The following is a 13443-nucleotide window of genomic DNA, read 5'->3' as shown; positions in this document are numbered from 1 at the left end:
CAGGAATCCAACCGGGGTGTCCTGCATTGTAGGCTGATGCTTTACCTGCTGAGGTTTCCAGGTTTGCCCCTATGCAAATATGGGATGGTGCCAGCATGTGCCTGATTGGTGGCACCCAGGACCAATCAGGAAGGGTGTGTTTTCCCTGAAGAAAGAGAAAGTTGCTCAGTTGTGTCCAAATCTTTAGCACTCCATGGGTTATACCCTGAGAGGCTCTTGTGTTCGTGGAATTCTCCAGGCAAGAATACTGGAGTGGGAGTTCCCATTACCAGGGGATCTTCCCAAGCCAGGGATCGAACCCAGGTCTCCTGCATTTTAGGCAGGTTCTTTACCATCTGGGCCACCAGGGAAGCATAGGAATACTGGCCTGGGTAGCCTATCCCTTCTCCAGGGGATATGCCCACCTAGGAATTCAACCGGGGTGTCCTGCATTGTAGGCTGATGCTTTACCTGCTGAATTTTCCCAGGTTTGGCCCTATGCGAATATGGGATGGTGCCAGCATGTGCCTGATTGGTTACACCCAGGACTAACCAGGGATGGGGGTGTGTTTTCCCTGGTTAAAGTGAGCGAGCATTGCGCAGTTGTGTCCAACTCTTTAGGACACCATGGATTATAGCCTGACAGGCTCTTGTGTTCATGGAATTCTCCAGGCAAGAATACTTGGGTTGTGGAGTTCCCATAGCCAGGGGATCTTCCCAACCCAGAGGATGAACCCAGGACCTCTCCTTTCAGGTGGTTTCTTTCCATCTGAGCCACCAGGAAAGCCTAGGAATACTGGCCTGGGTAGCCTATCCCTTCTCCAGGGGATATGCCTGACCCAGGAATCCTAACCAGGGTGTCCTGCATTGTAGTCTGATGCTTTACCTGCGGAGGTTTCCCATTTCGACCCTATGCAAATATGGGATGGTGCCAGATGTGCCTGATTGGTGGCACCCAGGACCAATCAGGGAAGGGGGTGTGCTTTTCCTGGTGAAATAGAAAGTTGCACAGTTGTGTCCAACTCTTTAGGACTCCATGGGTTATACCCTGAGAGGCTCTTCTGTTCATGAAATTCTCTAGGCAAGAATACTGGAGTGGGAGTTCCCATCGCACGGTGTATTCCCAACCCAGAGGTCGAACTCAGGACTCCTGCATTTCAGGTGGTTTCTTTCCATCTACGCCACCAGGGAAGCCTAGGAATACTGGCATAGGTAGCCTATCGCTTCTCCAGGGGATATGCCCAAACCAGGAATCCAACCTGCATTGTAGGCTGATGCTTTACCTGCTGAGGTTTCCAGGTTTGGCCCTATGCCAATATGGGGTCGTGCCAGCATGTGCCTGATTGGTTACACCCAGGAACAATCAGAGATGGGGGTGTGTTTTCCCTGGGTAAATTGACAGTGAAGGTTGTGCACTTGTGTGCAACTGTTTAGGACCCCATGGATTATAGCCTGACAGGCTCTTGTGTTCATGAAATTACCAGGCAAGAATACTGGAGTGGGAGTTCCCATCTCCAGGGGATCTTCACAACCGAGGGATCGAGCCCAGGTCTCCTGCATTGCAGGCGGAGTCTTTACTGTCTGAGCCACCAAGGAAGCCTAGGAATAGTGGCCTGGGTAGCCTATCACTTGTCAGGGGATATGCCAAACCCAGGAATCAAACCGGGGTGTCCTGCATTGTAGGCTGATGGTTTAATCGCTGAGGTTTCCCATTTCCGGCCCTATGCAAATATGGGATGGTGCCAGCATGTGCCTGATTGGTGGCACCCAGGACCAATCAGGGATGGGGGTGTGTTTTCCCCTGTGAAAGAGAAAGTTGCTCAGTTGTGTCCAACTCTTTAGGACTCCATGCGTTATACTCTGAGAGGCTCTTGTGTTCATGGATTTCTCCAGGGAAAAATACTGGAGTGGGAGTTCCCATTGCCAGGGGATCTTCCCAACCCAGAGGTTGAACCCTGAACTCCTGCATTTCAGGCTGTTTCTTTCCATCTGAGCCACAAGGCAAGCCTAGGAATACTGGAATAGGTAGTCTATCGCTTCTTTAGGGGATATGCCCGACCCAGGAAGCAAACCGGGGTGTCCTGCATCGTAGGCTGATGCTCTACATGCTGAGGTTTCCAGGTTTGGCCGTATGCAAATATGGGATGGTGCTAGCTTGTGCCTGACTGGTTACACCGAGGACCAATCAGGGAAGAGGGTGTGTTTTCCCTGAAGAAAGAGAAAGTTGTTCAGTTGTGTCCAACTCTTTAGGACTCCATGCGTTATACCCTGAGAGGCTCTTGTGTTCATGGATTTCTCCAGGGAAAAATACTGGAGTGGGAGTTCCCATTGCCAGGGGATCTTCCCAACCCAGAGGTTGAACCCTGAACTCCTGCATTTCAGGTGGTTTCTTTCCATCTGAGCCATAAGGCAAGCCTAGGAATACTGGAATAGGTAGTATATCGCTTCTTCAGGGGATATGCCCGACCCAGGAATCAAACCGGGGTGTCCTGCATCGTAGGCTGATGCTCTACATGCTGAGGCTTCCAGGTTTGGCCGTATGCAAATATGGGATGGTGCTAGCTTGTGCCTGACTGGTTACACCGAGGACCAATCAGGGAAGAGGGTGTGTTTTCCCTGGTGAAAGAGAAAGTTGTTCAGTTGTGTCCAACTCTTTAGGACTCCATGGGTTATACCCTGACAGGCTCTTCTGTTCATGCAATTCTCCAGGCAAGAATACTGGAATGGTCTGTCTGATCCACCACGGAAGCGTAGGAATACTGGTACAGGTAGCCTATCCCTTCTCCAGGGGATATGCCCGACCCAGGAATCCAACCAGGGTGTCCCGCATTGTAGGCTGATGCTTTACCCACTGAGGTTTTCCATTTCAGCCCTATGCAAATATGGGATGGTGACAGCATGTGCCTGATTGGTTGCACCCAGGATCAATCAGGGAAGAGGGTGTTCTCCCTGGTTAAAGTGAGAGTGAACGCTGAGCAGTTGTGTACAACTCTTTAGGAACCCATGGGTATACCCTGACAGGGTCTTGAGTTCATGGAATTTCCAGGCAAGAATACTGGAGTGGGAGTTCCCATCGCCAGGGGATCTTCCCAACCCAAAGGTCGAACTCAGAACTCCTGCCTTTCTGGCGGGTCTCTCCATCTGATCCACCAGGGAAGCCTAGGAATACTGGCATAGGTAGCCTATCGCTTCTCCAGGGGATATGCCCGACCCAGGAATCCAGCCGGGATTTCCTTCACTGTAGGCTGATGCTTTACCTGCTGAGGTTTCCAGGTTTGGCCCTATGCAAATATGGGTTGAGGCCAGCATGTGCCTGATTGGTTAAATCCAGGACCAATAAGGGATGGGGGTGTGTTTTCCCTGGTGAAAGAGAAAGTTGCTCAGTTGTGTCCAACTCTTTAGGACTCCATGTGTTATACCCTGACAGGCTCTTGTGTTCATGAAATTCTCCAGGCAAGAATACTGGAATGGGAGTTCCCATCGCAGGGGATCTTCCCAAACAAGGGATCGAACCCCGGTCTCCTAAAATTTAGGCGGGTTCTTTAACTGTCTGAGCCACCACGGAAGCCTAGGAATACTGGCCTGGTTAGCCTATCCCTTCTCCAGGGGATATGCCTGACCCAGGAATCCAACTGGGGTGTCCTGCATTGTAGACTGATGCTTTACCTGTTGAGGTTTCCAGTTTTGGCCCTATGTAAATATGGGTTGAGGCCAGCATGTGCCTGATTGGTTACATCCAGGACCAATCAGGGAAGGGCGTGTATTTTCCCTGGTGAAAGAGAAATTGGTCTGTTGTGTCCAACTCTTTAGGACTCCATGGGTTATACCCTGAGAGGCTCTTCTGTTCATGGAATTCTCCAGGCAAGATACCTGAGTGGGAATTCCCATCGCCAGGGTATCTTCCCAACCCAGAGGCCGAACCCAGGACTCCTACATTTTAGACGGGTTGTTTACCGTCTGAGCCACAAGGGGAGCCTAGGAATACTGGCCTGGGTAGCCTATCCCTTCTCCAGGGGATATGCCCGACCCAGGAATCCAACCGGGGTGTCCTGCATTGTAGGCTGATGGTTTACCCTCTGAGGTTTCCCATTTCGGCCCTATGCCTATATGGGATGGTGCCAGCATGTGCCTGATTGGTTACACCCAGGACCAATCAGGGAAGGAGGTGTGTTTTCCCTGGTTTAAGTGAGTGAGCATTGTGCAGTTGTGTCAAACTCTTTAGGATCCCACGGATTATCGCCTGACAGGCTCTTGTATTCATGGAATTCTCCAGGCAAGAATACTTGAGTTGCGGAGATCCCATCGCCAGGGGATCTTCCCAACCCAGAGGATGAACCCCGGAACTCTCCATTTCAGGCGGTTTCTTTCCCTCTGAGCCACCAGGGGAGCCTAGGGATACTGGCACAGGTAGCCTATCCCTTCTCCAGGGGATATGCCCGACCCAGAAATCAAACCGGAGTGTCCTGCATTGTAGGCTGATGCTTTACCCACTGAGGTTTCCCATTTTGGCCGTATGCAAATATGGGATGGTTCTAGCATGTGGCTGATTGGTGGCACCCAGGACCAATCAGGGAAGGGGGTGTGTTTTCCCCTGTGAAAGAGAAAGTTGCTCAGTTGTGTCCAACTCTTTAGGACTGCTAGCGTTATACCCTGAGAGGCTCTTGTGTTCATGGAATTCTCCAGGCAAGAATATGGAGTTGCAATTCCCATCACCAGGGGATCTTCCCAACCCAGAGGTCGAACCCAGGACTCCTACATTTCAGGCGGTTTCTTTCCGTCTGAGGCACCAGAGAATCCTAGGAATCCTGGCATAGGTAGCCTATCCCTTCTCTAGGGGATATGCCCGACCCAGGATTCAAACCGGGGTGTCCTGCATTGTAGGCTGATGCTTTACCTACTGAGGTTTCCAGATTTGGCCCTATGCGAATATGACATGGTGCCACCATGTGCCTGATTGCTTGCACCCAATACCAATCAGGGAAGGGGGTGTGTTTTCCATGGGTACGGTGAGAGTGAACATGGCGCAGTTGTGTCCAACTCTTTAGGACCCCATGGATTATAGCCTGACAGGCTCTTGTGTCCATGCAATTCTCCAGGAAGAATACTGGAGTGGGAGTTCCCATCGCCAGGGGATCTTCCCACCTAGAGGACGAACCCAGGACCACTCCATTTGAGGCGGTTTCTTTCCCCCTGGGCCACCAGGGAGGCTAGGAATACTGGCACAGGTAGTCTATCCCTTCTCCAGAGGATATGCCTGACCCAGGAATCCAACCGGGGTGTCCTGCATTGTAGGCTGATGCTCTACCTGCTGAGGTTTCCAGGTTTGGCCCTTGCAAATATGGGATGGTGCTAGCATGTGCCTGATTAGTTACACCCACGACCAATCAGGATAGGGGGTGTGTTTTCCCTTGTTAAAATGAGAGTGAACAATGCGCAGTTGCATCCAACTCTTTAGGACTCCATGCGTTATACCCTGACAGGCTCTTCTGTTCATGGAATGCTCCAGGCAAGAGTACTGGAGTAGGAGTTCACATCGCCAGGGGATCTTCCCAACCCAGAAGTCGAACCCAGGACTCCTGCATTTCAGGCGGTTTCTTTCCGTCTGAGCCACCAGAGAAGCCTAGGAATACTGGCATAGGTAGCCTATCACTTTTCCAGGGGATATGCCCGACCCAGGAATCCAACCGGGGTGTCTTGCATTGTCGACTGATGCTTTACCTGCTGAGGTTTCCCATTTCGGCCCTATGCAAATATGGGATGGTGCCAGCATGTGCCTGATTGGTTACACCCAGGACCAATCAGGGAAGTGGGTGTGTTCCTTGGTGAAAGAGAAAGTTGCTCAGTTGTGTCCAACTCTTTAGGAACCCATGGGTTATACCCTGACAGGCTCTTGTTTTCATGGAATTCTCCAGGCAAGAATACTGGAGTGGGACTTCCCATCGCCTGGGGATCTTCCCAACCGAGAGGACGAACCCAGGACCTCACCATTTCAGGCGGTTTCTTTCCATCTGAGCCGCCAGGGAAGCTTAAGAATACTGGCATAGGTAGCCTATCGCTTCTCCAGAGGATAGGCCCGACCCAGGAATCAAACTGGGGTGTCCTGCATTGTACACTGATGCTTTACCTGCTGAGGTTTCCAGGTTTGGCCCTATGCAAATATGGGATGGTGCCAGCATGTGCCTGATTGGTGGCACCCAGGACCAATCAGGGAAGGGGGTGTGTTTTCTCTGGTTAAAGTGAGAGGGAACCTTGCGCAGTTGTGTCCAACTCTTTAGGAGCCCATGGGTATACCCTGACAGGCTCTTGTGTTGATGTAATTCTCCAGGCAAGAATACTGGAGTGGGAGTTCCCATCACCAGGGGATCTTCCGAACCCAGAGGTCAAACCCAGGACTCCTACATTTCAGGCGGGTTCTCTCCATCTGAGCCACAGGGAAGCCTAGGAATACTGGCATGGGTAGCCTTTCGCTTCTCCAGGGGATATACCCGACCCAGGAATCCCACCCAGGTGTCCTGCATTTTAGTTTAATGCTTTACCTGCTGAGGTTTCCAGGTTTGGCCCTATGTGAATATGGGATGGTGCCAGCATGTGCCTGATTGGTTACACCCAGGACCAATCAGGGAAGGGGCTGTGTTTTCCCTGGGTAAAGTGAGAGTGAACCTTGTGCAGTTGTGTCCAACTCTTTAGGACGCCATGGTTTATAGCCTGACAGGCTCTTGTGTTCATGGAATTCTCCAGGCAAGAATACTGGAGTTGATCGCCAGGGGATCTTCCCAACCCAGAGGACGAACCCAGGATCTCTCCATTTCAGGCAGTTTCTTTCCATCTGAGCCACCAGGGAAGCCTAGGAATACTGGCCTGGGTAGCCTATCCCTTCTCCAGGGGATATGCCCGACCCAGGAATCCAACCAGGGTGTCATGCATTGTAGGCTGATGGTTTACCCGCTGAGGTTTCCCATTTTGGCCCTATGCGTATATGGGATGGTGCCAGCATGTGCCTGATTGGTGGCACCCAGGACCAATCAGGGAAGGCGGTGTGTTTTCCCTGGTGAAAGAGAAAGTTGCTCAGTTGTGTCCAACTCTTTAGGACTCCATGCGTTATACCCTGACAGTCTTCTGTTCATGGAATTCTCCAGGCAACAATACTGGAGTGGGAGCTCCCATCGCCAGGGGATTTTCCCAACCCAGAGGTTGAACCCTGGACTCCTGCATTTCAGGCGGTTTCTTTCTGTCTTAGGCACTAGGGAAGCCTAGGAATACTGGCACATGTAGCCTATCGCTTCAGGGGATATGCCCGACCTAGGAATCCAACCGGGGTGTCCTGCATTGTAGGCTGATTCTCTGCCTGCTGAGGTTTCCAGGTTTGGCTGTATGCAAATAATGGATGGTGCTAGCATGTACCTCATTGGTTACACCCACGACCAATCAGGGAAGGGGGTGTGTTTTCCCTGGTTGAAGTGAGTGTGAATGTTGCGCAGCTGTGTCCAACTGTTTAGGAACCCATGGGTATACCCTGACAGGCTCTTGTGTTCATGGAATTCTCCAGGCAAGAATACTGGAGTGGGAGTTCCCATCACCTGGAGATCTTCCCAACCCAGAGGTCGAGACCAGGACTCCTGCATTTCAGGTGGGTTCTCTCCTTCTGAGCCACCAGGGAAGCCTAGGAATACTGGTATAGGTAGCCTATCGCTTCTCCAGGGGATATGCCCGACCCAGAAATCCCACCCGGGTGTCCTGCACTGTAGGCTGATGGTTTACCCGCTGAGGTTTCCCATTTGGCCCTATGCGAATATGGGATGGTGGCAACATGTGTCTGATTGGTTACACCCAGGACCAATCCGGGAAGGGGGTGTGTTTTCCCTGGGTAAAGTGAGATTGAACGTTGCACAGTTGTGTCCAAGTCTTTAGGACCCCATGGATTATAGCCTGACAGGCTCTTGTGTTCATGGAATTCTCCAGGCAAGAATACTGGAGTTGATCGCCAGGGGATCTTCCCAACCCAGAGGACGAACCCAGGATCTCTCCATTTCAGGCAGTTTCTTTCCATCTGAGCCACCAGGAAGCCTAGGAATACTGGCCTGGGTAGCCTATCCCTTCTCCAGGGGATATGCCCGACCCAGGAATCCAACCAGGGTGTCATGCATTGTAGGCTGATGGTTTACCCGCTGAGGTTTCCCATTTTGGCCCTATGCGAATATGGGATGGTGGCAGCATGTGCCTGATTGGTTACACCCAGGACCAATCCGGGAAGGGGGTGTGTTTTCCCTAGGTAAAGTGAGATTGAATGTTGCGCAGTTGCGTCCAAGTCTTTAGGACCCCATGGATTATAGCCGGACAGGCTCTTGTGTTCATGGAATTCTCCAGGCAAGAATACTGGAGTGGGAGTTCCCTTCGCTAGGGGATCTTCCCAACCCAGGGATCGAATCCAGGTGTCCTGCGTTGCAGGCGGGTTTTTTTTACCGTCTGAGTCACCAAGGAAGCCTAGGAATACTGGCCTGGGTAGCCTATCCGTTCTCCAGGGGATATACCCCACCCAGGAATCCAACCGGGGTGTCCTGTATTGTAGGCTGATTCTTTACCAGCTGAGTTTTCCCAGGTTCGGCACTATGCAAATATAGGATGGTGCTAGCATGTAGCTGATTGGGTACAACCAAGACTAGAGGTTCTCCCTCAGGTCCTTGACTTCCCCTTTTAATGCCCTTCCCCCCTGCACCACCTCCCCGCCTACCACTTGGTTCCATCATGTTGGACTCCCTATTTTTTCTGTCTACCTGATTCCTCCCTTTGCTCCTTGTATCCCCTGATCTCTCCAACAGGTCATTCCTACTGGTCAAAATCATATATATCTTTCTACATTCTTTTCAAATGCCATCTTAAATGTAAAACTTTATTTTTATTTCATTGATGTATAATTGATATATAACATTATTTTCAAGTGTACAACACAATTTTTTGATACTTGTATTAGTTGAAAAATGATCACCATAAGTCTAGTTAACATCTGTCACCATACATAATTACACGATTTTTTTCTTGTGATGAGAATTTTTAAGACTTACTCTCAGCATCTTTCTCATATGCAGTGCAATATTATTAACTGTCTCCGTACTGTACATTATATTGCCAAGGACTTTACATATAGTTTTCGGTATAAAATATAATTGACGGGAAAGTATAGAGATTTCTCATATTTTCCTCTGTTCTGCACCTCCATAGCCTCCCCCATTATCAATATCACACCCCAGAATGATACAATTTTTTTTAAGGACTGATGAACCTACATTGACAAATGATAATCACCCAAAGGCCCTAGTTTACAGCGTTGTAAATTTTTATCGGTTTGGACAAAAGTATAGCGACACATATCTATTATTGTGTGTGTGCTCAGTCCGTCAATCATGTTCAACTCTTTGTGACCCAATGGACTGTAGCCCACCCGGTCGGGTGGTTGCCTTTTCCTCCTCCAGCAAATCTTCCTGACTCAGGGGTCAAACCTGCATCTCCTGTGTCTCCTGCATTGGCAGCTGGATTCTTTACCACTGTGCCACCTGGGACACCTCTATATCCGTTACTATAATAATCATAAATAGTGTATTCACTGCCCTAAAAATCTATGCTTTGTCTATTCCTCTTTCTCACCCCTAGAAACAACACATTTTTTTAAAATCGTCTTTAATTTTGCCTTATGCAAAATGTTGTGTGGTTTGAATCATACAGTATGCGTACAGAGGATTCCCTGGTGGCTCTGCCTGCCAAGCAGGAAATGTGGATTCAATCCCTGCATCAGGAAGATCCCCTCGAGAAGGCAATGGCAACCCACTCCAGTATTCTTGGAGAAGAGTGGACAGAGAAGCCCAGAGATGTTGCAGAGTTGTACACAACTGAGGATGCACAAGGATTATACAATGTGTAGTCTTTTCAGTTTGGCTTCTTTCACTTAGTAATTATGTATTTGTTTCTTGATAACTCATTCGTTTTTTAGGGGTGAATATTCCTTTGTCTGGATGTACCTTTTGCCTTCAGTCTTTCCCAGCATCAGGGTCTTTTCTAAATGAGTCATCTCTTCACACCAGGCAAAGGGAGAGCAGGGTGCCAGAGGATAAAATAGTCAGCATCACAGTCTCAATGGACACCAATTTGAGCAAACTTTGGGAGACGGTGAAGGACAGGGGAGCCTGTTGTGCTGCACTCCGTGGAGTTGCAGAGTTGGATGTGACTTAGTGACTGAACAACAACAATAACAACTGGATGTATTACAATTTATTTATCCATTCACCTACTGAAGGACACCTCTGTTGCTCCCAAACTTTGATAAGTATGAATAAAACTTCTATAAATATCCATGGACTGGTTCTTTCATAGACATATGTTTTCAGCTCCTTTGGGTAAGTGCCAAAGTGTGTGATTGCTGAATCATTTGATAAAAGTATGTTTAGTTTTGTAAGAAACCGCCAAACTGTCTTCCAAAGTGTCTGTACCATGTTTCGTTCCTACCATCAATGAATAAAAATTCCAGGGAAAAACACACCTTTCCCTGTGTTTCAGTGTTCTGCATTTTGGCCATTCCAATAGGTATATAGTATATCTTACAGTCATCTTAATTTCCATTTCCATGATGACATATGATGTGAGGAATCTTTTAATTTGCTTATTTGCCATCTGTATATCTTCTTTCATGAGGTGTCTGTTTAGATCTTTTGCCCATTTTAAAATTGGGTTGTCGGTTTTTTTATTGTTAACTTTTAAGTGTTCTTTGTATTTTTTGGATAATGGTCCTGTATCAAATGTGTCTTTTGCAAATATTTTCTCCCAGTCTGTGACCTGTCTTCTAATTCTCTTGATACTGTCTTTTTCAGAACAGAAGTTGTTGATTTTAATGAAGTTCAGCCTATTAATTATTTCTTTCTTGAATCTCATTTTTGGTGTTTTATTTAAAAAGTCATTGTCATACTCAGTGTCATCTATGTTTTCTTATATTATCTTCTGAGTTTTATGGTTTTGCATTTTACATTTAGGTCTATGATCTATTTTGTTTGTTTTCTATTTTGAAATATTCTTGTCTTAATTTTTTTCTACAATTGCAATGATAAAAGAATTTTTTAAAGTTGATTCCTGAGTCCAGAAAACATCTCTCTTTTGATAGGTCCCTGAAAACATGGATTTCATTTTACTCTGTGTTGAAGGCTGCTAGGCCCTTGCAGTCTGCCACTTTAGGAAAATAGTCCTTTATTCTCTCCGAGCATGAAAGTGTTCAAAGGCCCATTTCTCCTGCAAGACAACAGCTTAAGTACAGAGGAAGGAGCAGTTTGGAAACTACTGAATGTAGAGTATAGTCCACCAGGAGCAGTTCTTCCCAGGTGTGGCTGGAGAATCATTGTGCTGAAGGAGGTAGAACAGGATGGCAGAGGATTTTTATAATTTTCTTCCTACTACCTTTTAAAATATATATTTTTGTTGAGATATAATTGACACATAATATTATGTAAGTTTAGGTATAGAATATGTCATTTTGGTCTGTTTATATATTACAGTATGATTACCACCAGTTAGCTAACAGCTCTATAACATCACATAATTATCTTTTTTTTTTTTTTTTTTTTGTAGTGAGAACAGTATTTTTCAGTCATGAGAAAGAAGAAGTCTTGCCATTTGTGACAACACTGATGGACCTTGAGGGCATTACCGAGAGGTACGTCAGGCAGAGAAATACAAATATTGTACAATATCACTTGTATGTGGAATATTAAAAAAAATCTAAAGCAGAGTAGAATGGTGATTATCAGAGACTGGGAGTGGAGGAATTGGGGAGATGTTGTTTAAGGGTACAAACTTGCATCTAGTAGATAAATAAGTTCTGGAGAATTAATACATAACATAGTGATTATAGACAATATTATTGTATTATAAACTTTCTAGTTACTAAGAGACTAGATCTATGATCCATTTAGAGTTATCTTTTGTGATGGCTACTCAAATACATCTTCATGGAGACTTTTCAGATTAGCCTCTCCCATGAGATGTACATGATTTTACCCTCCAAGCTATCAAACACCTATTTTTTTCTTCTCTCATGATTGGGGGTGACCATATAATTTATTGTTTGAAGGGGGACACTTTCCAAAGTGAAAGAGTGTGCTACTGATAGTTACATCAGTATGATAGACACTAACTGGAACTATCCTTATGGACATGTTAATTATAGTATATGCTTTATCTTATCCATATTGTTCAGTTCAGTTCAGTTGCTCAATTGTGTCTGACTCTTCGTGACCCCATGGACTGCAGCACACCAGGCCTCTCTGTCCATCACCAACTCCTGGAGTTTATTCAAACTCATCTCAGTGGAGTCGGTGATGCCATCCAACCATCTCACCTTCTCTTGCCCCCTCCTCCTCCTGCCTTCAATCTTTCCTATCATCAAGTTCTTTTCAAATGAGTCAGCTCTTCACATCAGGTGGCCAAAGTAATGGAGTTTCAGCTTCAACATCAGTCCTTCCAAAGAACACCCAGGACTGATCTCCTTTAGAATGGACTTGTTGGATCTCCTTGCAGTCCAAGGGACTCTCAAGAGTCTTCTCCCACACCACAGTTCAAAAGCATCAATTCTTCAGTGCCCAGCTTTCTTCACAGTTCAACTCTCACATCCATACATGACTACTGGAAAAACCGTAGCCTTGACGAGACAGACCTTTGTTGGCACAGTAATGTCTCTGCTTTTCAATATGCTGTCTAGGTTGGTCATAACTTTGCTTCCAAGGAGTAAGCATCTTTTAATTTCATGGCTGAAGTCACCATCTGCAGTGATTTTGGAGCCCCCAAAAATAAAGTCTGACACTGTTTCCACTGTTTCCCCATCTATTTCCCATGAAGTGATGGGACCAGATGCCATGATCTTAGTTTTCTGAATGTTGAGCTTTAAGCCAACCTTTTCATTCTCCTCTTTGACTTTCATCAAGAGGCTCTTTAGTTCTTTTTCACTTTCTGCCATAAGGGTGGTGTCATCTACATATGTGAGGTTATTGATATTTCTCCTGGCAATGTTGATTCCAGCTTGTGCTTCATCCAGCCCAGCATTTCTCATGATGTACTCTGAATAGAAGTTAAATAAGCAGGGTGACAATATACAGCCTTGACGTACTCCTTTTCCTATTTGGAACCAGTCTGTTGTTCCATGTCCAGTTCTAACTGTTGCTTCCTGACCTGCATACAGGTTTCTCAAGAGGCAGGTCAGGTGGTCTTGTATTCCCATCTCTTTCAGAATTTTCCAGAGTTTGTTGTGGTCCACACAGTCAAAGGCTTTGGCGTAGTCAATAAAGCAGAAATAGATGTTTTTCTGGAACTCTCTTGTTTTTCTGATGATCCAGCGAATGTTGGCAATTTGATCTCTGGTTCCTCTGCCTTTTCTAAAACCAGCTTGAACATCTGGAAGTTCATGGTTTGTGTAATGTTGAACCCTGGCTTCAG

At 46.9% G+C, this 13443-nt stretch overlaps 1 long non-coding RNA gene across 1 annotated transcript in view; it reads left to right on the top strand.

Moving 5' to 3' along the window:
- The window catches only part of LOC138986324 (uncharacterized), a 71902-nt gene that overhangs the window by 17611 nt on the left and 40848 nt on the right, over window positions 1-13443 (top strand). The window contains exon 2 of the long non-coding RNA XR_011463158.1: window positions 11584-11668. This is a non-coding gene — a long non-coding RNA (uncharacterized lncRNA). The remainder of the gene's footprint in view (window positions 1-11583; window positions 11669-13443) is intronic.

Source organism: Bos mutus, chromosome X (assembly GCF_027580195.1).
Source record: "Bos mutus isolate GX-2022 chromosome X, NWIPB_WYAK_1.1, whole genome shotgun sequence".
NCBI classification, from domain to species: domain Eukaryota; kingdom Metazoa; phylum Chordata; class Mammalia; order Artiodactyla; family Bovidae; genus Bos; species Bos mutus.
This window is presented reverse-complemented; position numbering and strand designations above follow the sequence as displayed.